Below are 22304 nucleotides of genomic sequence, written 5' to 3'. Positions count from 1 at the left end.
GGGAGGTAGAAGAAAGGAAATTATAGGCCAGTGAGCCTAACCTCTGGTTGGGAAGATGTTGGAGTTGATTGTTGAGGATGAGGTTTCAGGGTACTTGGAGACGCATGGTAAAATAGGCCTGTCAGCATAGTTTCCTTAAGAGAAAATCTTTCCTGAAAAGAGGGTATTGGAATTAATTGAGAAATTATCCAGCAGGATAGACAAAGGAGAATCAGTGGATTTTGTGTACTTGGATTTTCAGAAGGCCTTTGACAAGGTACTGCATTAGAGCCTATGGTATTATAGGAAATATACCAGCATAGATAGAGCAGTGGCTGATTGACAGGAGGCAAAGAGTGGGAATAAAAATAGCCTTTTCTGATAGGCTGCCAGTGCTAGTGATGTTCTGCAGGGGTCAGTGCTGGGACCACTTCTTTTTACGTTGTACGTCAATAATTTGGATGACAAAATTGATGGCTTTGTGGCCGAGTTTGCAGACTATACAAAGATAGATGGAGGGGCAGGTAGTGTTGAGGAAGTAGGGAGGCTACAGAAGGACTTAGACAGATTTGGAGAATGGGCAAAGAAGTGGCAGATGGAAAACAGTAAGTGTATGGTCATACAGTTTGGTAGAAGGGAATAATGCATAGACTATTTTTAAAATGGGGAGAAAATTCAAAAATCCGAGGTGCAAAGGGACTTGGGAGTCTTTGTGTAGGATTCCCAAAAGGTTAATTTGCAGGTTGAGTTGGTTGTGAGGAAGAAAATGCAATGATGGCATTAATTTTGAGAGGACTAGAATATAAAAAACGAGGATGTAATGCTAGAAGTTTTATAATCCACTAGTGAGGCTTAATTTGGGGTGTTGTGGACAGTTTTGGACCCCTTATCTGAGAAAGGATGTGCTGACCTTGGAGAAGATTCAATGGAGATTCACAAAACTGATTCCAGGAACGAAAGGGTTATCATATGAAGAGCGTTTGATGGCTCTGTGCCTGTATTCACTGGAATTTATAAGAGTGAAGAGGGATTTCATTGAAACCTATCTCAGCCTTTCAACATCTGATAGAAGGGATGTGGAGAGGATGTTTCCTATAGAGGGGTAGTCTAGGACCAGAAGCCACAATCTCAGAATGGTGGGACGCCTATTTAGAACTGAGATGGGGAATTTCATTAGCCAGAGAGTGGTGAATCTGTGGAAGTCATTGCCACGGGTGGCTGTGGAGCTCAGGTCACTGTGTGTATTTAAGCTGGAGGTTGATAGGTTCTTGGTTAATCAGGGGGCATGAAAGGTTACAGAGAGAAGGCAGGAGAATGGGGTTGACAGGCAAATAGATCAGCCATGATGAAATGGCAGAGCACATTCAATGGGCCGCATGCTCCTGTGTATAATGGTCTATTTATTATGTGTCCAGGTACCCCAAAATTTCATCCTTAATAATGGACTCTCAACATCTTGTCAGCCACTAAAGTCAGGCTAACTGGCCTATAATTTCATTTCTTCTGCCTCCCTTTCTTAAAGAGTGGAGTGACTTTTGCATTTTTCAGTCATCCAGAAACATTTCTCAATCTAATGATTCTTGAAAGATCACCTCTACCATCTCCTCAGCCACTATACCTCTTTTAGAACCCTGGTCTAGGTAACTTATCTACCTTCAGTCCTTTCAACTTCCCAAACACATTCTCATTAGTAATGGTGACTGCACCTTCTTCTGTCCTCTGATTTTTTTTGAATTTCTAACATGTTGCTAGTCTCTTCCACAGGGAAGTTTGATACAAAATATTTCTTAAGTTTGTCTGTCATTTCTATGTCCCATATTACTATCTCTCCTTTTTGCTTTATAGTTGCCTTGTGTTGGCTCTTAAAATCTTCCCAATCCTCTACCTTCTCACTAATTTTTGCTCTATTGTATTCCCTCCCTTTTGCTTTTATGCTGTCTTTGATTTCCCTTGTCAGCTATGGTTCCCTGATCCTCCCTTTAAATTGCTTCCTCTTCTTTGGGAAGAACTGATCCTCTGATTTCCATGTTATTTCCAGAAATTCTAGCCTTGCTAGTGTCTCCTGCTAATGAACTTTGGCAGGCTTCTTGCATGCTTCTGGTTGGGGGTAGTGGAGGGCTGTCAGAGGTTACAGTGGGACATCGATAGGATGCAAAACTGGGCTGAGAAGTGACAGATGGAGTTCAACCCAGTAAGGTGTAAGATAGTTCATTTTGGTAGGTCAAATATGATGGCAGGATATAGTATTAATGGTAAGACTCTTAGTAGTGTGGAGGATCAAGGGGATCTTGGGGTCCGAGTCCATAGGACACTCAAAGCTGCTGCGCAGGTTGACTCTGTGGTTAAGAAGGCATATGGTGCATTGATCTTCATCAACTGTGGGATTGAGTTTCAGAGCCGAGAGGTAATGTTATAGCTATATAGGACCCTGGTCAGACCCCACTTGGAGTACTGTGCTCAGTTCTGGTCACCTCACTACAGGAAGGATGTGGAAGCCATAGAAAGGGTGCAGAGGAGATTTACAGGGATGTTGCCTGGATTAGGGAGCATGACTTATGAGAATAATTTGTGTGAACTCAGCCTTTTCTCCTTGGAACAATGGAGGATGAGAGGTGACCTGATAGAGGTGTATAAGATGATGAGAGTCATTGATCGCGTGGATAGTCAGAGGCTTTTTCCCAGGGCTGAAATGGCTAACACGAGAGGACACAGTTTTAAGATGCTTGGAAGCAGGCACAGAGGAGATGTCAGGGGTAAGGTTTTTACACAGAGAGCAGTGAGTGTGTGGAATGGGCTGCCGGCACCGGTAGTGGAGGAAGATGCAATAAGGTCTTTTAAGAGATTCCTGTACAGGTACATGGAGCTTAGAAAAATATGTTTTTTCTATGTTTCTATGAATTCTATCATGTTATGATCACAATTCCTGTAAGTGCTTTTTTTTAAATCTCAAGCTCTCTGATCAAATCTGTTTCATTGAAATCCGAAATGTAAAGTTGCCATTTATCTGGTTGGTTGACTGCATCTCATGGGCATTCTACGAATTCCTTCTCTTGAAAGCCAGTGCCAATCTGATTTTCCCAATCTACTTTCATATCAAAATCTCCCATGGCCATTGTAGTATTACCCTGTTTACCTGCCTTTTCTGTCTCATAATTTGTACCCTAGCTACTATTCAGAGGCCTGTTTATAACTCCGTCGTTTTATCCTTGAAGTTTCTTAACTCTGCCCACAAATAATCTTTGTCTTCTGAGCCTATGTAATTTTTTTCTTAGGATATAATTCAATTTTTTTCCCAACAAAGCCATCACACCCCCCTCTACCCACCTGCCTGTCTTCAATAGGATGTGTATCCTTGAATGTTTAGCTCCCAGCTATGATCTTCTTTCAGACGTGACTCTATGATGCCTACAATGTCATACCTGTCAATTTCTAGCTGCACTATAGGCTCATCTACTTTATTTTGTAATCGCCTTGCATGATTCAGGTCTTTCCCTTGGAGATCATCTTTTGGCATTTTTATTTTAACGAAGACTTTGCGATGTAATGAACGTTGGGAGGTCAAATTCTGTTAGGAGATACAGAATAAATTACAGGGTCTGATAGTCAGAATCTTTTTCTCCAAGGGTAGGGGATTCTAGAATTATAAGCATAGGTTTAAGGTGCAGGAGGAGAATTTAAAGAAGATCTTATGAGTAAGATCTTATGAGAAGTGGTGAATATTTGGAATGAGCTGCCAGAGGCAAAGGTGGAAGCAGATACAAGTACAATAATTATAAAGCATTTGTAACAGGAACTTGGATAGGAAAGGAGTCTGGGGCGGGGGAATGCAGGCTTAATGCAAGTAAATGAGATTGATCCAGACAGCCATCACAGTCAGCACGGACAAATTTGACAGTAAGGACCATTACTATTGATTTTATGATTCCAGTGGTGTGCCTCAGTAAGCTTTCAGTCATTCTGAATTGCAGTTTTATTTTGCTTAACAGAATAACGTAGGCTCACTCAACCACTTTGTTCGTGTGGCCTTAACTTTCTTATGTGGTAACCTGCACTGTTGTTTTCTGAAGTTTCCCTCCCACGGTATTAAGGAACTAGAAGCCTTTATCAGAGATGAGCTACATTTATGTTCACAGCAAAAGTTGCTTTACAGCTTCATGTGGGGCAAGGAATTGATTTTGAGTTGTTTTATTGCCATCTCACACAGTGAAGTAAAATATCATTTTCACTTGCAATTGTTGGTGGGCCTTTCGTTGTTGCTTCTCTGATATGAGGTGCTTTCAGAAGAGTTGTTTCTTAATTGTTTCCTGCAGTGTAATGCTTGCATGATAATTGGTGTAAGAACCGTAGGAGACAATGAGGATGTAAGAGAAAGTAGCAAGACTATTTGTTCAGTTTGTGAAATGTAATGATCAGGAAGGCATGGCCTGAATGGGTAATGGAAGCAGATTGAATAATCAAAAAGGAACGAATATGTATTTGCATGATCATTGGAAACAAACAGCTCAACCGAACAGCCAGCAGATGCATGACTACATGAATGCCCTTGTTCTGTCCAGTTTCATTCTATGAGGCCATGCTCTCTTCTTGCTGCTTCCATAGCGAAGAAGGTACGGGAGCCTTAGGAGTCTCACGACCAGGTTCAGGAACAGTATTTTAACCCTCAACCATCAGGCTCTTGAACTAGTGGGGATAACTTTACTCAGCTACACGCGCCCTCATCACTGAACTGTTCCCACAACCTATGGACTCACTTTCAAGAACTCTTCATCTCATTTCCTTGATATCTATGCTTATTCTTTCCCTTTTCCTTGTTTTTTTTTGCACAGTTTATTGTCTTTGGCACATTGATTGTTTGTCCGTCCTGTTGGGGCCGGTCTTTCGTTGTTTCTATTGTGTTCTTTCATTTACTGTGCATGTCTGCAAGAAAATAAATCTCAGGATTGTATATGGTGACATATATGTATTTTGATAATAAATTTAATTTGAAATTTGAACAATATTCTGCAACAAATAATAGAAGCATTTTATTTACAGGTTGACAAAAGTTCTTGTTCTACCATTCTTTGAGGAAGAGACTTCCAAAGATGTGTGCATTTCTATTGATTTGAGTGTTTGAGAGAGGAAATTATGCTTTCTCTATCATAAGTGGGAAATCACTTGCTTTTAAGCACCTAATTCTGAATTTATCCACCATAGGAAACATCCTCTCCAGAACTATGCTGTCATGAGCCTCCCACCCTAGTATTTCACATGTTTTAGTCAGGTCTTTCCTCATTTCAGTGAATACAAGTCTGGTCAATCCATCCTTTCCTCATAAGGCAACCGCTCCTTTCCAGGTATTAGCCCACTAAATCATTCCGAACTATCTCCAATGCATAAATTTCCTTGCTTAAATGAGGAGACCAGAAGTGTACACATTTCAGATGCACCCTCATTAATGCTGAATATTGCCAATTATTAGCTAAGTATTAAATGTCCCTAGCAATAATTGCTGATGTTCTATCAGTTTTCCTAATTATTTGCCAATTACCTTTGTTTCTCAGCTCCATTTGTCCCTCTCCCTTTCCTGGCTCAATCTTCCCATAATTCTTCACCCCTCCACAATCGACAATTCACCTACTGGCCCTCATCTCATGGCTGCCCCTCTATTCTTTTTTTATTGGCTGTTTTCCCTTTTCACTGAGTCCTGATGCAGGGTCTCAATTTGAAACATCGGCAATTCCTTTCCCTTCACAGATGCTGCTCAGCCCCTGAGTCCTCCAGCTGACGTGTTCCCAGTGGTTTACGTTGGATAATCTGCCCACTGAGCCCAAATCCACTGAGTTCACAAATTTGCGTATTTTAACATGTATGGCAGAGTATGTCAGAAAATTGCAGATACATACAAAATATGTGTTATAATACTCGGAGGACTTTGAACTATGCATGGACTCTCAAAGAAAATTAGCACTAATAATATGGGGATGGAGTGATGGGTGGCAGGGTGGAGATGCGTCTCTACCAAAGGAGGTGTAAAGTGCTCCTTCCCTCTGCTAGCCTGCATGTCACCCTTGGGGAAGGTGTAACACCTACTTAGCCCCCTGATCAGGGTGACATAAAACCATGGGAGCAGGTAGTCATATGAGCAGCTGGTTCATATCACAAGTCATGTATTTATGTAACCACTGATGCCCAGCTGACAATTTCTGAGTGTTGATAATGGCTGAGGTCACCCAAACTGTAAAGACAGTGCCCAGGAGAAGGGAATGGTAAACCAATTTTGTCAAAAAGTTTGCTTAGAACAGTCATGGTCACGGGAAGACCATGATTGTCCACGTCACACGACATGGCATGTAATGAACAAATCTAGAGGATGAATTCATGGACTGTGTAAAAGATGATTGCCTAGGTTATTATGTTGAAGAGACAACAAGAAAGCAGGCTATTTTACATCCAGTATTGTGTAATGAGAAAAAGTTAAGTGGTGAACATAGTTAAAAGCCTTAAGAGAACAGTGATCATAATATGATAGAATTTTATATACGGGTTAGAACTGAATACAGCTCAATAATGCAAAATACAAAGGCACATGATATGCTTTGACTGTGGTAGACTGAGGAACTACGTGAAAATAACGTGACAGTAAACAAGCAATGGTAACTTTGAAAGAACTGATATGTTGTTCGCAGTTGTATGAGAATGAGAAAGTAGGCTTGCCCTGAACTCTCTTTAATACAGAAGAACAAGATGCAGACTGATGGAAACATTCAAAATTCCTAAGCAATTTCCCAGGGTAGATTCTGAGTAATGTTTCCCCTAGTTGAGGTATGTCAAAATGAGAGGCCAGCCATTCAGGACGGAGATGTGAAGAATGTCTTCATCACATGTCTGTGAAGACTCCATCACAACAGAAACATTCAAGGCAGAGATTGATAGGTTTTCAGATTTTTGGGCTATCTAAGAATAATGAGAAGATCATTTGAAGTAGAAGAAGGTTAATGATCTACCACTTCCCATTACTTATGCTCTAATATTACATTTAAATATATATCCTCTTGTCAGGTAACAATGAAAGCAGCAAAAGTGATCCAATCTATATATATTTACAGTTTTTATTCTGTAATGCAATGTACTGCTGACGCACAACAACAAATTTCACAACATATGCCAGTGATGTTAATTCTGATTCTGACCATAGAATAATTAAATATGGTTTTCGATGAAAGGAAAATGTTTATAGCAGATGTTACCAACGGATATCTAAAGCATTGATAAGGAAAAGCAAACTAAAATATCAGCATAGTTTGAACCAGATTGTAAGAGCTTGATAAAAAGGAAATGTTTGCTAAGTTAATGTAGGTCTTTGCAGACTGAGACTGAAGAAATATTATACAACCTCCCAGATATGGTGGACAGCTGCAAGACTAGAATAAATGAAGATCTCAAAAAAAAGTAGCGTTGGTCAAAGTCAAATGGAGGCATTCAGGGATTGAAAGGTGATAAAACCTCAGGGGCAGAGGGATTCCATTCTAGTGTTTTTGAAAGGTTTTGGTGTGGTTATACCCAAAATCACATAATGGTTTTGCCAAAAGGGTAGGCAAGAAGTATATTCCCACTATTTAAGTACACAAGCCAAGAGAAAACAACGAACATTAACAAGTTAGCCTGACAGTAGGAGTACAGAAAATGATTGAATTTATTATTAAGCAAGTTGTAACAGGCCTTTTGTAAAACTGTAATATGAGTAGGTAGAGTCAACATGGAGATATGAGAAGAAAATCATGATTGTTAGATTGGTTACAAAATTTTGCAGAATCAATAGGATGACTCGGTTGATATAGTATAGAGGGACATCTAGGAGGCTTTCAATAAGGTCTTGCACAAGAGGTAAGAAAGCATAATTACAGTGCAAGGTATTTGAGGTATTATAGATTGAGGAATCAAAGAGGGCGGTGAGTCTTTGGAATTTTGTACCCAAGACAGCTGTGGACGCTTGGTCACTCAGTATGTCCAAGAGAGTGACTGTAGCTTTTAGATAGTAAGGGAATCAAAGGACATCTGATGAGTGCAAAAAAATGGCACTGGTCTTGCTCAATGACAGAGCAGGGACACAAAGCTAAATGCTTTATTTCTTAGTTTCCAGTGATTTTAAGTACTTAGAGGCAATAGTTTATAAAGAAAAAACAGTGATTTTTTTTTAATGGACTCATGAATGTTGGAGCTGGTTGACAACTGTGATAGATGGTTCATGCTTATCCTAAGACTTAAGCAGCTGTCAAAGTATTTCATTGAGCTAGTAATTGCAGAGGTCCTCACCAATTAATTTAGAGCTGTCTTGAGCGACAAAGTTACTCTTGAAGATGAGCTCATTTTAAGAAAGGGCCTGGTGGATAGGTCAGTGATGAGGTGAGCTTTTCAACTGGAATCAATAATCAACTAAGCTGATTGGCAATAAGGAGGACCATGAGGAATAATTCAGCTCAGATTTCACCAGAAGATATTACATACTTGTAGCTACTTAGGCTTGATTTAATCGAATTGGAACTGAAGCCAAACTTAAGGATTGCAAACAAGAATTGCAGAATAAATGGACGGGATAAAAAGGCTAGGAAGCGACATGTTACAGAGGCGATTTGTGAGGAAGGGGGCAGGATTCGGAGATTGTTTGGTTGACTTGGAGAAGGCAGCGAGCACTTTTGGCTTCCGTTGTCTGAGAAGGGAGTGGCTGAGTTGGCTCGACTGGAAGCTGGCTGTGTTTTGCTTGATGCGTGAATGTGGTTTGGAACCTGTTGAGGGAAAGAGAGTGGGGAAGGAACAGAAATTGCTGGGAGGGGGTCGTGTGGGTCCGGTAATGGCGGACAAGATAAGAGGCGGGGTTGAGGGAAAGAAAGTGGAGAAGGAGAGGGATAGAGACTTGGGACCAGAGGTAGGCAGCTAGGGAGAGGTGGATTATTGTGAAGGGAGAAATAAAGGGAATGAGGAGGTAGTGAGGGGTCGGATGAATAAAAACCAAGACAAAGGGAATAAAAGAATAAGAAATGATAGTGGAGAAAGCTCTGAAAGTAAGGAAGATGAACAAGCTCAGAGAGGAGGTGTTGTCATAATTAGGTTTAATGAGAAGGCTCAGGGACATATGAAGAAAATTAACCTGCTTGTGCTAACAACAACTCTGACAAATAAGATAGGGGAAATAGTATTTGTAAAAGTCCTTAATGATGGCAACTTATTGGTAAGATGTGCGAATGAGGAACAACTTGAGAAAGCACTCAAGCTAAAAGAGATAGGAAAATGCAAGGTGGAATACACTGGGAGGGTGGGAGCACAAAACAGTGGTTGTAAAGGAGTGATCATGGGGATACCAATGAGTATAAATATGGAGGAGATAAAGAGGAATATCAAAGGAGGGAAAGTAATGAATGTTCAAAGACTGAAAACAACTAAGGAGGGAGTGAAAAAGGAAAGTGAATCTGTATTGATTGAATTTGAAGAAGAAAGAGTGCCAAGGAAGGTGTTCCTGGGTTTCATGAGTTACCCAGTAAGGGTGTATGTGCCAAAGCCATTGAGGTGCTATAATTGTCAAAGGTTTGGACATGTGGCTAAAAACTGTAAAAGGCAGAGGAGATGTGCGAGATGTGCTAGATGTGGGGGTGATCATGAATATGGAAAGTGCGGAACAGGAGTTCAACCAAAATGCTGCAATTGTGGAGGAGCTCATAATGTTGCATATAGTGGGTGTGAGGTTGTGAGACGGGAGACTAAAATTCAAGAAATAAGAGTGAAAAGAAAGATCACTTATGCAGAAGCTGTAAGAATGTCAAGAGAACAGAATAATGCTCCTAATGACCAGGGAGCAATAGGGATACGAGAGATGCAACAAAGAACAAATGACAGGATTTATGTAGACAAAAAGGCTCTGGTAACATTCATTGCAGGAGTGATTAATAGTATGGCTGAGGTAAAGTCAAAAAGTGACAAAATTCAGCTGGTGGTAAAAGCAGCAGTAAACCATTTAGGGTTAGTAGGACTGACATGGGAGGAAGTGAGGGAGAACCTCAGTAATCAGTCAAGCCAGGAAGTGTCATGTGTTGGTTAATACTAATTATGGTGATTATTTTACAATGGAATGCAAGGAGCTTACTGGCCAATAGCCAGGAATTCAAGCACTTTATTAAAGAAATGGTTGTAAAACCAGATGTAGTGTGTATTCAGGAAACTTGGTTGAAACCAACTTTAAATTTTGTGGTATATGGGTATACAATGATAAGGAAAGATAGAAATCTAAGGGGAGGAGGGGGTTGTGCTATGTTAATCAAGCAAGGTATACTATATAGGGTACTGGAAAAAGGAGATGATCAGGAATACATAATGGTGGAAGTGTGGGAGAGAGGGGAGGGAGTGGTTATAATTAACTACTACAATCCATGTAAAAGGTTGGATTTGGACAGCCTATTAAAGATACGAGGACAAAACAGACATAAAGTAGTGTGGTGTGCAGATTTCAATGCTCATAGCACAATATGGGGGGATCAGATTACAGATCCAAATGGAAAGGTAATTGAAGATTTGATGGAAGAAAGGGATTTGGTGTGTATGAATGATGGTAGCGGCACAAGGATAGATATAACAACAGGAACTGAGTCAGTGTTAGATATTACGTTAGTGTCTAATACCTTGGCTGGCATTAGTAACTGGGGAGTTTGGACTGCTTCAACAGTAGGCAGTGATCACTACCCAGTTTTGTGTTCAGTGGGTGAAAGAGTTGAAGTAAGACCAGGTGGCAGAACCCCAAAGTGGGTGTTTGAAAAAGCTGATTGGGGTAAGTTCCAGAAGTTTAGTGAAGAAGGGTTGACAAAGATTGATATTTCTGGAAATGTAGATGAATTAAACAGTCAGGTGACTTCAGCAATTATCATGGCAGCAGAAGGATCTATACCTAGGAGTAAAAATAGGATGAATAGAAAACTGGTACCATGGTGGACAGAGGAATATTGTCAGGCTGTAAAAAACAGAAATAGAGCATTCAGGCTAGTTAAAAGAACCCATAATATGCAGCATTTGGTTCAATATAAGAGAGCACAGGCAGTGGTGAGAAGAACTATACGTCAAGCTAAAAGGGCAAGTTGGAGGAGTTTTTGCGACAAGGTAGGAAGAACAACACCTGTGGGAAAGATATGGGGAATGATTAACAGGATGGGAGGAGATAGAAGGGAATGGGAATATCCAGTAATGATATCTGAGGAGGAAACTGCAGTCTCCAGTAGGGATAAGGCTGAGGTCATGGCCAAGTCATTTGTACTGATACACAGTTCAGAAAATTTGTCTGAAGAAGGGAGAAGAAGAAGGGAAAGAATAATGAGCCAACACCCAGGTGTGTTAAGCAGGAGGGAAGGAACAGATGATATAATTGATGATCCATTTACATTAGCAGAAATGGTGAGAGCAATAAAGAGATCGAGACCAACCTCCCCAGGGAAAGATCTGATATGCTCTGTGATGCTAAAAAATCTAGGAGAAGGAGCGCTCTTGAAGTTGCTGCATTTTTATAACAGAGTGTGGGAGGAGGGAAGATTACCAAGTGCATGGAAAGAAGCAGTAGTAATTCCAATAAGGAAGCCTGGCGAGGATCTGTCAAAACCCACTAGCTACAGACCAATTGCATTAACATCAAGTATATGTAAGATAATGGAAAGGATGATAACAGAAAGGTTATCATATGAGCTTGAGAAAAGGGGAATGCTGGCAAGTTATCAGAGTGGTTTTAGAAAGGGAAGGAATTCCATGGACTCAGTGATTATGTTAGAGACTGAAATAAGGAAGGCCCAGGCAAATAGAGAGTCAGTAGTGGCAGTGTTCTTTGACATTGAAAAAGCCTATGATATGATGTGGAAGGAAGGATTATTAATTAAACTGCACAAGATGGGGGTTGGTGGGAGAGTTTTTAATTGGATTAAAGATTTTTTGTTTGGTAGAAAAATTCAAGTTCAGATTGGATCAGAATTATCAAAACAGTACATAGTGGAAAATGGCACACCTCAAGGTAGTGTGATTAGCCCGTACTTTTCATCATTTTGATCAATGATGTCTTCACAAAGGTACCAGTGGATATAGGTAGGTCACTGTTTGCGGATGATGGGGCCTTGTGGAAAAGAGGCAGGAACATGGACCATATAATCAGGAAACTACAAGAAGCAATTGATGAAGTGGTGGAGTGGGGTTATGATTGGGGATGTAGATTTTCAGTAGATAAAACTCAAACTGTATTTTTTACCAGGAAAAGGGTTGAGGTAGGGAAGAAGTTAAGAATGTATGGGGTTGAATTAGAAAGGGTTGCATCACTTAAATTTCTGGGAGTTATATTTGATTCACGATTAACATGGGCAGACCATATCAGGAAAGTTGAAGAGAAATGTAAAAAAGTAATAAATGTGATGAGATGTTTGACTGGTAGGGAATGGGGAGCAAGTTGTTCAGCTTTGAAGGGAATGTATGTGGCTTTAGTGAGATCTGTATTGGATTATGGAAATATAGTATATGGATCAGCAGCTAGGTCTCTTATAAGGAAACTGGATGTGATTCAGGCTCAGGCCTTGAGAGTGTGCAGTGGGGCTTTTAAAACGTCACCAGTGTCAGCCCTACAGGTAGAAATGGGAATAATGCCTTTGGAACTAAGAAGGATGCAACTGATGGCAAACTACTGGGCTAACTTGCAGGGGCACAATGATTCTCACCCTACTAAAGGAGTTGTTGCAGGAGTGCTGGGAAAATAGGAGGTTTCAGAGGGATACCTTTAGTCGGGTAGGGAATGATATCGCGAAAGAATGTGGAGTATTTGATCTGAGGATAAGTCCTTCAGTAGTTTATCCGGTTGTAGCTCCATGGAAGCTTGTATGGTCTGACATAGACTGGCATTTGTTAGAGGTAAAAAAGGAAAGAAAGATATAAAACAGATTTGGTAAATGCATTTAACTGTCATGTGATGGAAAAGTATAGTGATTATACTCACATTTATACGGATGGTGCGAAGGAACCTGAAACAGGAGTGACAGGGTTTGGGGTGGTAATACCAGCAAAAGAAATTGGAATCAGCAGAAGAACATCTAATAAGTTAGGGGTGTTTACAGTGGAGATGCTGGCAGTGTTGGTTGCGTTGCAATAGGTGCAGAAAGCCAGACAAGCCAAAGCATTGATATGTTCAGATTCATCCTCAGTTCTAGCAAGTTTAAGGTCTTTTCACACAAACAGTCGGCAAGATGTACTTTATGAAGTCCTTCAGTTAGTTACAAGAATTGCAAATCAGGGAGGTCAGGTAAAATTTCTATGGGTTCCAGCACATGTAGGGGTGAAGGGGAATGAGAGGGTGGATGAGTGGCAAAGAGGGCGTTAAAGAAAGAAAATGTGGAAATGCACATTAGTATCAGTAAAGCAGAGGTTAAGTGTGTAATCTGGGAAAAAGTCAACCGAATGTGGCAAGAAAGATGGGACAGGGAGGGGAAAGGGAGGCATTTATATCAAATACAAAAGAGTGTTGCAGTTACTAGGGTAGGTAATGGAAACAGAAAAGAGGAAATTGTGTGGACTAGGTTAAGGCTGGGGCATTGTGCATTAAACAAAACATTGAAAATGATAGGGAAACACCAGACAGGATTGCGTGAGGAATGTCAGGAAGAGGAGTCAGTAGAACATGTAGTTCTGAGTTGCAGGAAGTATGGGATACAGAGAGAGATGATGAGAAATAAATTAAGGGAGTTGGGGATGCAGGAATTCACATTAAAAGGGTTGCTGGGCATGGGTGAGAGAGCACAAGTCCGGGTATTTTTAGCGTTTTTAAGGGGTACAGGGGTTTTTTATAGAATATGACGAATAAACAGGAATAGGATACTAGGATGGTCAAAGATGGGAGGGTGAAGTGTAGGTTTGTATATATATATATATATATATGTGTGCGTGCGTGCGTGCGTGTGTGTGTGTGTGCGCGTGCACGCACGCGCGATTGGGTGAAGGGATTTAGAATGTATGTCTAGTGCACATTCTGGAGCAGAAGGTGGCAGTAATGCACCATTAAGCTGGATGCCAACTGCCGTAAAACAAGATACAGACAGACAGACAGATGTTACAGAGGCAGAGCAGTTTATAGCTGGAATGATAGTGACAATGAATGGCTTTCAAAGGGCAATCTAAAATCAGAATTTTCACTCATTTTTGGCAGGAATTTTATATGACAATGTGACCTTATTCTTAGAATTCAGCCTTGCTGTACTTTGTGTTTGAGCTGAGTAAAGGCCTAGATTTGGCTCAGGCAGCCTCTTTTTTTTCCTTCAAAAAATAATATGTCCTCTCACACCGAGCAGCTGCATTGAAGAAGTTTTGTATCTTTGAGAAAGAGCCAGATACATAAATTTTCATATGTCTACATCCTTCAGGTAAATAAAATGTGAATTACACTTGTGCATCTTCCACTGCACCACAGCTGGCCTAACAGCTTTACAACCTCCTCATGCCATCAAATTCTCTCCAACCCCAAAATCTTCTGGATAATTCAATCAGGCCTATTTTTGGGAAGTGAATGTTACTTTGCTGATTACCTGCATATTCAAGTAATTAACTTTTTTTTCAAAGCTTAGATTCTTCAACAGTATGCTAAAACAGAAACTGAAATGTGTATTACAAAGCAAAGAGCTTGTAACTTGTTTGAAAAACATATATGCTCATTAATAGCAGAAAAAGCAAGGTGCATAAACAACATGAGAAGCAATTTTAAGCTTAATTTGGTATGCCTGGTCTGGGGTCCAGTTTAATCTTCACATAGACTTTCAAGGTGAATAGATAACAAAATTTCAGTTGTGTTTTATTTTAAAATGCCAGTGCTCTGACCATGCTGTAATTGCAATAAAAAATTATAATGAAGAGATTTTATGCAGAGCATATCTCCTTGTCACAGACAGAAAAATACACTCCAAGTAGGAAACTGACAGGGTTATGATGATCTAATTCAGAAACATTTGTGCAATTTTGAAAAGCTATTTAAATATTTACACTTTTAATAACATTACATTACTGAGTTACAATTTACTAAGTCCTCTCTTATGTGACAATAACATGTAAAATTAAATGGGATTTCAAGCCTGTGGCATTTATAGTGGTCCTCATTCAGCAAATGAATGATATTTATGTTCCCCATGGGTCATTTACCTGCAATTCACTGTTTGGATAATTGTTTACAAGTAGTAGATCTAATATTGAGCTGATGTTGTTTCAGTCCCATAGGACCTGATGCCACAATGCTGGAGCACAGTCAGTAGAGGTTAGCCTAAAGAAAATGAAAGAGAGCTTATTAATTTTCTACACATTTCTATTCAAACAACTTCTTTCTTCTATCAATCAATGTCTTTTTATTACTGCCAGATGGTGGTACAAACACCTTTAAGGCCATCTCTGATTCTACATAATGTGCTTGCGCTACAGCTTTGTAATCGGTTGCTTTCATGGCTGTCCTGTTCTGCTTGATGACTCTGTGATATTGCCTTTTTTCAGAACAGCGGAATGTGACTACATTTGTTAACTTGCCTCCTGTTTCTAGGAGTCAGATATTTTGTTGACCAACTGTTTTGTATAGTTCCATTCATAGTGATGGGTTTTTTTGTATGTGCCTGAATAAAATAAAAGAGTATTCATCATGATCGCAAGGGTTTGTTTTTGATTAATTGAAGTTTCCAGTTAAGTGCGGTTTGGATTAATGAGTTTTTACTGTAATTAGAATTAAGTGCATGTCATTTCATGTGAAATGCCTTGGTAATGTCTGATGTTTATTGTACTGCTTTGCTTTGCAATCATTTTCATTTTAATTAGGAATGTGTAAAAAAGAGATGAAATGCTGGTTTATTTTTAAAGTGCCACATTACGCATTGTTGATTGCAGATTAAAATTACAGAACATCCACTGCATAATTGCTGGAAAATTCTTTGTATTTGCTGCTGGGGTATAACACTTGGTAATTATCCTCTTGCACTGTAGGAAGATTTGTGCCTCTTGTTACCTCTGCGCATTATCAAATAGCACACGGTGACTCTCAACAGCTTAAATCTGACACCGTTAACTTCTGCTTCATAGATTGATTATGTGACAGTTTAATCTCAAATAGCTTGCAAGCTGTGCTCCCATCACATCACCCAAAAAACAGTGCTGGTGCTGCCTAAGTCTGACAGGAAGATTCCATATGGAAGTTCTCAACATTGATCTGTTCAGACCTTGTAAACAGCAATGATAACAATAGAATTAATTTACATTCAATTTCAGTGAATCAAGTAAAGCATGTCAAAGGTACATTCTAGAAACTTTTGAACAACATTTCAGTCCAAATAACGTAGGGAGATTTTATGGGCATGAAATAAAAGCTTTATCAAAGGGATAGAAATTTAGAAAGTGCAGACCCCAGGTTTTTAGATGAGTTTTAAGCTTAGATAAATTGGATAAACAGGAAATATTGGCCACCAGATCTGCATCTTTGAAAACCGGTAACACCAATCTGACACTCAACTCACTAAAAAGCTGTTTCCAAATGTTCAGTTCACACATTCTTTTGCTTTTGATATCGTGAAGTGGCATTTCTACCTTGGATGCAGTTGGCAGTCTGGGCATCAAAATATACTTAAAAATTGCCATGCCTTTCCACATTGATTTTATGCTTCTAGTTTCTGTTCAAATTCAGTTATGTAATGACAAATGTAAAATAGGAATAACACACACAAAAACTGGAGAAACTTAGCAGGCCAGGTAGCATCTGTGGAAATGAATAAACAGTCGACGATTTTCAGACCTTTCATCAGGACTGAAAAGAAAGAGTAAAGAAGCCAAAATGAGAATATTAGAGGGGGAGGAGAAGCAGTACAGGCTAGATGATGATAGATGAAGCTAGGTGGTTGGGGGAAGGTGGGATGAAACAAGATGCTGGAGGGTGATAGGTGGATAGGACTGAAGAAGGAAACTGACAGGAGAGGACGGTGAACCATGGGAGAATGGGAAGGAAGAAAGGCCCCAGGTGGTGTAATAGGCAGGTGAGGGGAAGAAAAGAGATAAGTGGGGAGCCAGAGTGGAGAATAGTGAAGAAGGAAGGTGGAGGGGGGAAATTACTGTAAGTTAGAGAAATTGATGGTTGGAGGCTACCCAGACCGTGAGCTGCTACTTCTCCAGCCTTGGTGTTAATGTAAAATAGGAGGGAGGAGCAGAGTTAGGATATTCAGCCCAATGAGTCTGCCCTACTATTTGATCATGGTGATTTCCCATCTCAACCCCATTCTCCTGCCTTCTCCTGTAACCTTTTCATTCTTAATAATCAATATCTGTCAACTCCTTTTTTTTACACAATTACTTGGCCTCTTGAGCCATCTGTGGCAATGAATTCAACATATTCACCACCCTTTAACACCGTCCAGAAGAAATCTCTCCTTTTCTCTGTTCTAAAGGGATGTCCTTCTATTTTGAGAAAATGCCCTCTGGTCCTAGAGTGCCCAGTATTGGAATCATTTACTCTATGTCCACTCCATCTGTGCCTTTCAATAGCAAGTAGGTTGCAATAAGATCTCCCCTCATTCTTCTAAACTACAGTGAGTACTGAACGAGATCCATCAAATGCTGCTCGTGCATTAACCCTTTCATTCTCAGGATCATTCTTGTAAACTTCCTTTGGACCCTCTTCAATGGCAGCAAAATCTTTCTTGAATATATATGATTCACAACTGCTCACAATACTCCAATGCCTTATAAACCTTCAATATTACATCCTTGCTTTTATATTTTCGTCCTCTTGAAATGACTACCAGCATTATATTTGCTTTCCTTACTCCCAACTCAGCCTACAAGTTAACCTTTAAGAAATCCTGCACTAGGACTCCCAAGTTCATTTACACCTCTGATTTCTGAACTTTCTCCCCTTTTAGAAAATAGTATGTACCTTTGTACCTTCTGCCTAGGTGCATGACCATATACTTCCCTACACTATATTCCATCTGCCACTTCTTTGCCCATTATCCTAGTCTGTCCAAGCCCTTCTGCCAACTCATTGCTTCCTCAACACTACTTGCCTCTCCACCTGTCTTTGTATCTTCCATAGACTTGGCCACAAAGCCATCTATTTCATCACCCAGCTCATTATCATATCACGTGAAAAGTACCAGACCCAACACTAACTTCTGCGAAAAACCATTAGTCATCATCTTTCATGAATCATTCATTCAGGCACGACAGCAATATTTTCCCTCTTGATAATAGTGGTGACTTGGTATGGTTTAACCAAAAGCAGCTGAAAGGGAATTTATCACAAAATATGATCCTTTATCACAGTAGTTTAACATGATTTTAAATCACTGAGGGTGTCATTTAAAATAATGAACCATTTATTAGTTTTATACCAGTCCAATCCAGAGCACTGGCTCTCCATTTCCTTCCATATTGCTCCCTAACCCACTGAGTTCCTCTTGTGTTTTGTGTGTTGCTCCAGGTTTCGGCACCTGCTGTCTCTCAAGTCTCCATTTATTAGTTTTATCGAGTTTCGTTCTAAGATTTGAAAAATTTGGAAGTATACCTACCACTTCAAATGATGCAGTATTTCTGAAAGAGCCATGTCAAATGGTCATAGACAAGCATTGTTGGTGAAAACTCACCACCATGATTATTTTGATCTGAAGGAATGACTAGTGGGCTTCCAGGTGACACACCTTTAAACAAGTATAATGTATCACATAACTTTGATGCATGTTGATCATAATGCCTTTTGCAAATCGTAGCAGGTTTGGCCACTTGTTGCTAAGATGCACCCAGTGAAAAGTAGTGGATGCTTTTACACCCCTTTCAGCACCTTCCAAAGATGATATACTTCTCCTCACTGGGTAGCATGAGCAGTATCAGTGGTACTATTTATAACTGTTGTAATTTCCTTTCCTTGTGCAATTTCTGCAGAATTGTTCATTCCTTAAACCTACTCATTTAGTTATTTATCATGGCACATTAAAATTTAGTTCCTACATTAGCTTTACAAAGGTGATGGTTAAAAATCATGATGACTCCTGGGCATAACCAATCACACTTTTTTCAAAAGATTTATTGATGTGTTTGAAATGAGAACATTAATAGACTGTACTCTGCGTAGGAATGCTGTAAGCATTTTCTTTTGCATGGTGACTAATTAAGTTGTGATTTGTTATGACAATTGTATCTTTTGTTAAGCTTTGTATAAAGAAGCAGTTAGTAAGTGTAGAGAGCAGTGTTGTAGTGCCCAAAGGATCAAATTTCTTTGTCTCTTTGATGCATACATTTCTGGTTGAGAAGAATAAAGCTACCAGCTGCCACAATGAGACTGTTGTTTCCCTTTGCTCTGTACCTGCAACAGCTCCTCAGGTAATGCATTAGTAAGCCATGTACTTAAATGCCATACACAAGCTACACAAGAACCTACCTTCCTTTCTGGTGTCGCTTGTTGAACCTTAATCAGTATTGCTAACCTTTTAAATCTCAAACTCAACTTTGCTTGCAAAGGAATTGAAGTCACCCTTTCTGGCTCACATTGTCATGTACATCATGCTTTTTGTACAGGCAGCTAGCTTTGTTTCACTTGGAACATAGGAGTAGAATTGGGCCTTTCAGCCCATCGAGTCTGCTCCGCCATTCCATCATGGCTGATCCCAGATCCCACTCAAGCTCATACACCTGCCTTTTTGCCATATCCTTTGATGCCTTGACCGATCAGGAAACTATCAAGTTCCGCTTTAAATATACCCATGAACTTGACCTCCACCGCAGCCTACAGATTCACTACTCTCTGGTTAAAAATATTCCTCCTTATCTCTATTCTAAAAGGTCGCCCCTCAATTTTGAAGCTGTGCACTCTAGTTCTGGATACCCCCACCATAGGAAACATCCTCTCCACGTCCACCCTATCTCATCTTTTCAACATTCGGTAGGTTTCAATGAGATGCCCCCAAAACCTCATCCTTAATAATAGAATTCAACACTTTCCCAACCACTAAGGTTAGGCTAACTGGCCTAAAATCTTCCCTTTCTTTTGCCTTTCTCCCTTCTTAAAGAGTGGAATGACATTTGCAGTCTTCCAATCAACTGGGACCACGCCGGAATGAAGTAATTCTTGAAAGATCATGACCAATACATCTGCTATTTCTTCAGCGACCTCTTTCAGGTGACTTATTCACCTTAAGACCTCTGAGTTTGCTTAGCACTTTTTCCTTTGTAATAGCACTCATTCCTGCTCCCTGACACTCATGGACCTCTGGCACATTGCTAGTGTCTTCCACAGTGAAGACAGATGCAAAGTACTCATTAAGTTCATCTGCCATTTCTTTGTCACCCATTACTACCTCACTAGCATCATTTTCCAGTCGTCCAATATCAACTCTCACCTCCCTTTTACTCTTTATATAACTGAAAAAGCTTTCAGTATCCTGCTTTATTGGCTAGTTTGCCCTCATATTTCATCTTTTCCCTTCTTGAGGCTTTTGTAGTTTCCTTTTGTTGGATTTTAAAACCTTTACAATCATCCAACTTCCCATTCACCTTTGATACCTTATATGCCCTTTCCTTGGCTTTTAGGCAATCCTTAATTTCCCTTGTCAGCCACAGTTGCCTACCCCTGCCATTTGAGAACTTCTTCCTCTGTGAGACATATCTATCCTGCGCCTTGTGAACTATTATCAGAAACTTCAGCCACATCTTCTCAGCTGTCATTCCCGCCAATCCACCTGGGCAAGCTCCTCTTTCGTGCCTCTGTAATTCCCTTTATTTCATTACCATACTGATACATGTGAGTTATGTCTCTCCCTCTCAAGTTGCAGTATGAGTTAAATCATATTATGATCACTGTCTCCTCAGAGTTCCTTTACATTGAACTCCCTAATAAGATCTGAGTTATTACACAACACCCAGTCTAAGATGGCCTCTCCCCAAGTAGGTTCAAGCACAAGCTGCTCTAAAAAGCCATCTCGTAGTCATTTGACAAATTCTCTCTCTTATGATGCAACAGCAGTCTGATTTTCCCAATCCCAATATGTGACTCCCATAATTTTTTTTATCCTTGCAATTTCTTAACACCACCCACAAAGATTCAACATTCTCTGACCCCATGTCTCCTCTTTCCAACCTGCCTGTCCTTTCGATACAAAGTATATCCTTTGATGTTAAGTTCCCAACTATGTCCTCATTTCATCACAACTCAGTGATGCCCACAACATCATACTGATCAATCTGTAATTGCTGCCATGAGTTTGTCCACCTTATTCCGAATGCTATGTGTATTTAAATACAGCACTTTCAGCGCTGCATTCTTTCCCCTTTTGAATTTTGCCTCTGTTGTACAATTGAACTCTTTGCTCTGTCTGCATTTGTAACCCAGTCATTGGCATGTCCTCCCTTACATTCATGATATATCCATCATCTACTTGTAAACCTGCTGGCTTATCCTCAGCTCTGCCATACTGGTTCCCATCCCCCTGCCATATTCGTTTAAACCACTCCCAAAAGATCAAGTAAACCTCCCCGCAAGAATATTGGTCCCCCTCTGAAGAGCAACTTCCTTTATATCCACAGACATGAGGAAATCTGCAGATGCTGGAATTTCAAGCAACACACACAAAAATTGCTGGTGAACGCAGCAGGCCAGGCAGCATCTCTAGGAAGAGGTACAGTCAACGTTTCGGGCCGAGACCCTTCGTCAGGACTAACTGAAAGAAGAGCTAGTAAGAGATTTGAAAGTGGAAGGAGGAGGGGGAGATCTGAAATGATAGGAGAAGACAGGAAGGGGAGGGATGGAGCCAAGAGCTGGACAGTTGATTGGCAAAAGGGATATGAGAGGATCATGGAGAAAGAAAAGGGGGAAGTGGGAAAAAAAGCCCAGGGGATGGGCAAGGGGTATAGTGAGAGGGACGGAGGGAGAAAAAGGAGAGAGAGAAAAAGAATGTGTGTATATAAAGAAATAGTGGATGGGGTATGAGGGGGAGGTGAGGCAACCTTCTGCAGCTTTTTCTGATCCAGTTCAGTGTTTCCTCCATACCAGACGGTGACGCAACTAGTTGGAATACTCTTCACAGTACATCTGTAGAAATTTGCGAGAGTCTTTGGTGACATACCAGGTCTCCTCAAACTCTTAATGAAATGTAACTGCTTCATGCCTTCTTTCAAATTGTATCGTTATGTTGGACCCAGGATAGATTTTCAGAGATGTTGACACCCAGGAACTAGAAATTACTCACCCCTTACACTGCTGAACCCTTGATGAGGACTAGGGTGTGTTCCCTCGACTTTTCCCCTTCCTGAAGTCCACAATCACTTAATGACGTTGAGTGCAA

General features: G+C 40.3%; 1 protein-coding gene and 1 long non-coding RNA gene across 4 annotated transcripts in view; one reads left to right on the top strand and one right to left on the bottom strand.

Annotated features, from left to right (window-relative positions):
* Nucleotides 1-22304, top strand: part of macrod2 (mono-ADP ribosylhydrolase 2) — a 1240168-nt gene that overhangs the window by 967212 nt on the left and 250652 nt on the right. The gene's annotated exons all lie outside the window — the stretch shown is intronic.
* LOC134350648 (uncharacterized) overlaps nt 1-22304 on the bottom strand; it is a 105329-nt gene that overhangs the window by 70969 nt on the left and 12056 nt on the right. For both annotated transcript variants that reach the window (XR_010018951.1, XR_010018950.1), the window contains exon 2: nt 15148-15265. This is a non-coding gene — a long non-coding RNA (uncharacterized LOC134350648). The remainder of the gene's footprint in view (nt 1-15147; nt 15266-22304) is intronic.

This window comes from Mobula hypostoma, chromosome 8 (genome assembly GCF_963921235.1).
Source record: "Mobula hypostoma chromosome 8, sMobHyp1.1, whole genome shotgun sequence".
In the NCBI taxonomy this organism is placed as follows: Eukaryota; Metazoa; Chordata; class Chondrichthyes; order Myliobatiformes; family Myliobatidae; genus Mobula; species Mobula hypostoma.
This window is presented reverse-complemented; position numbering and strand designations above follow the sequence as displayed.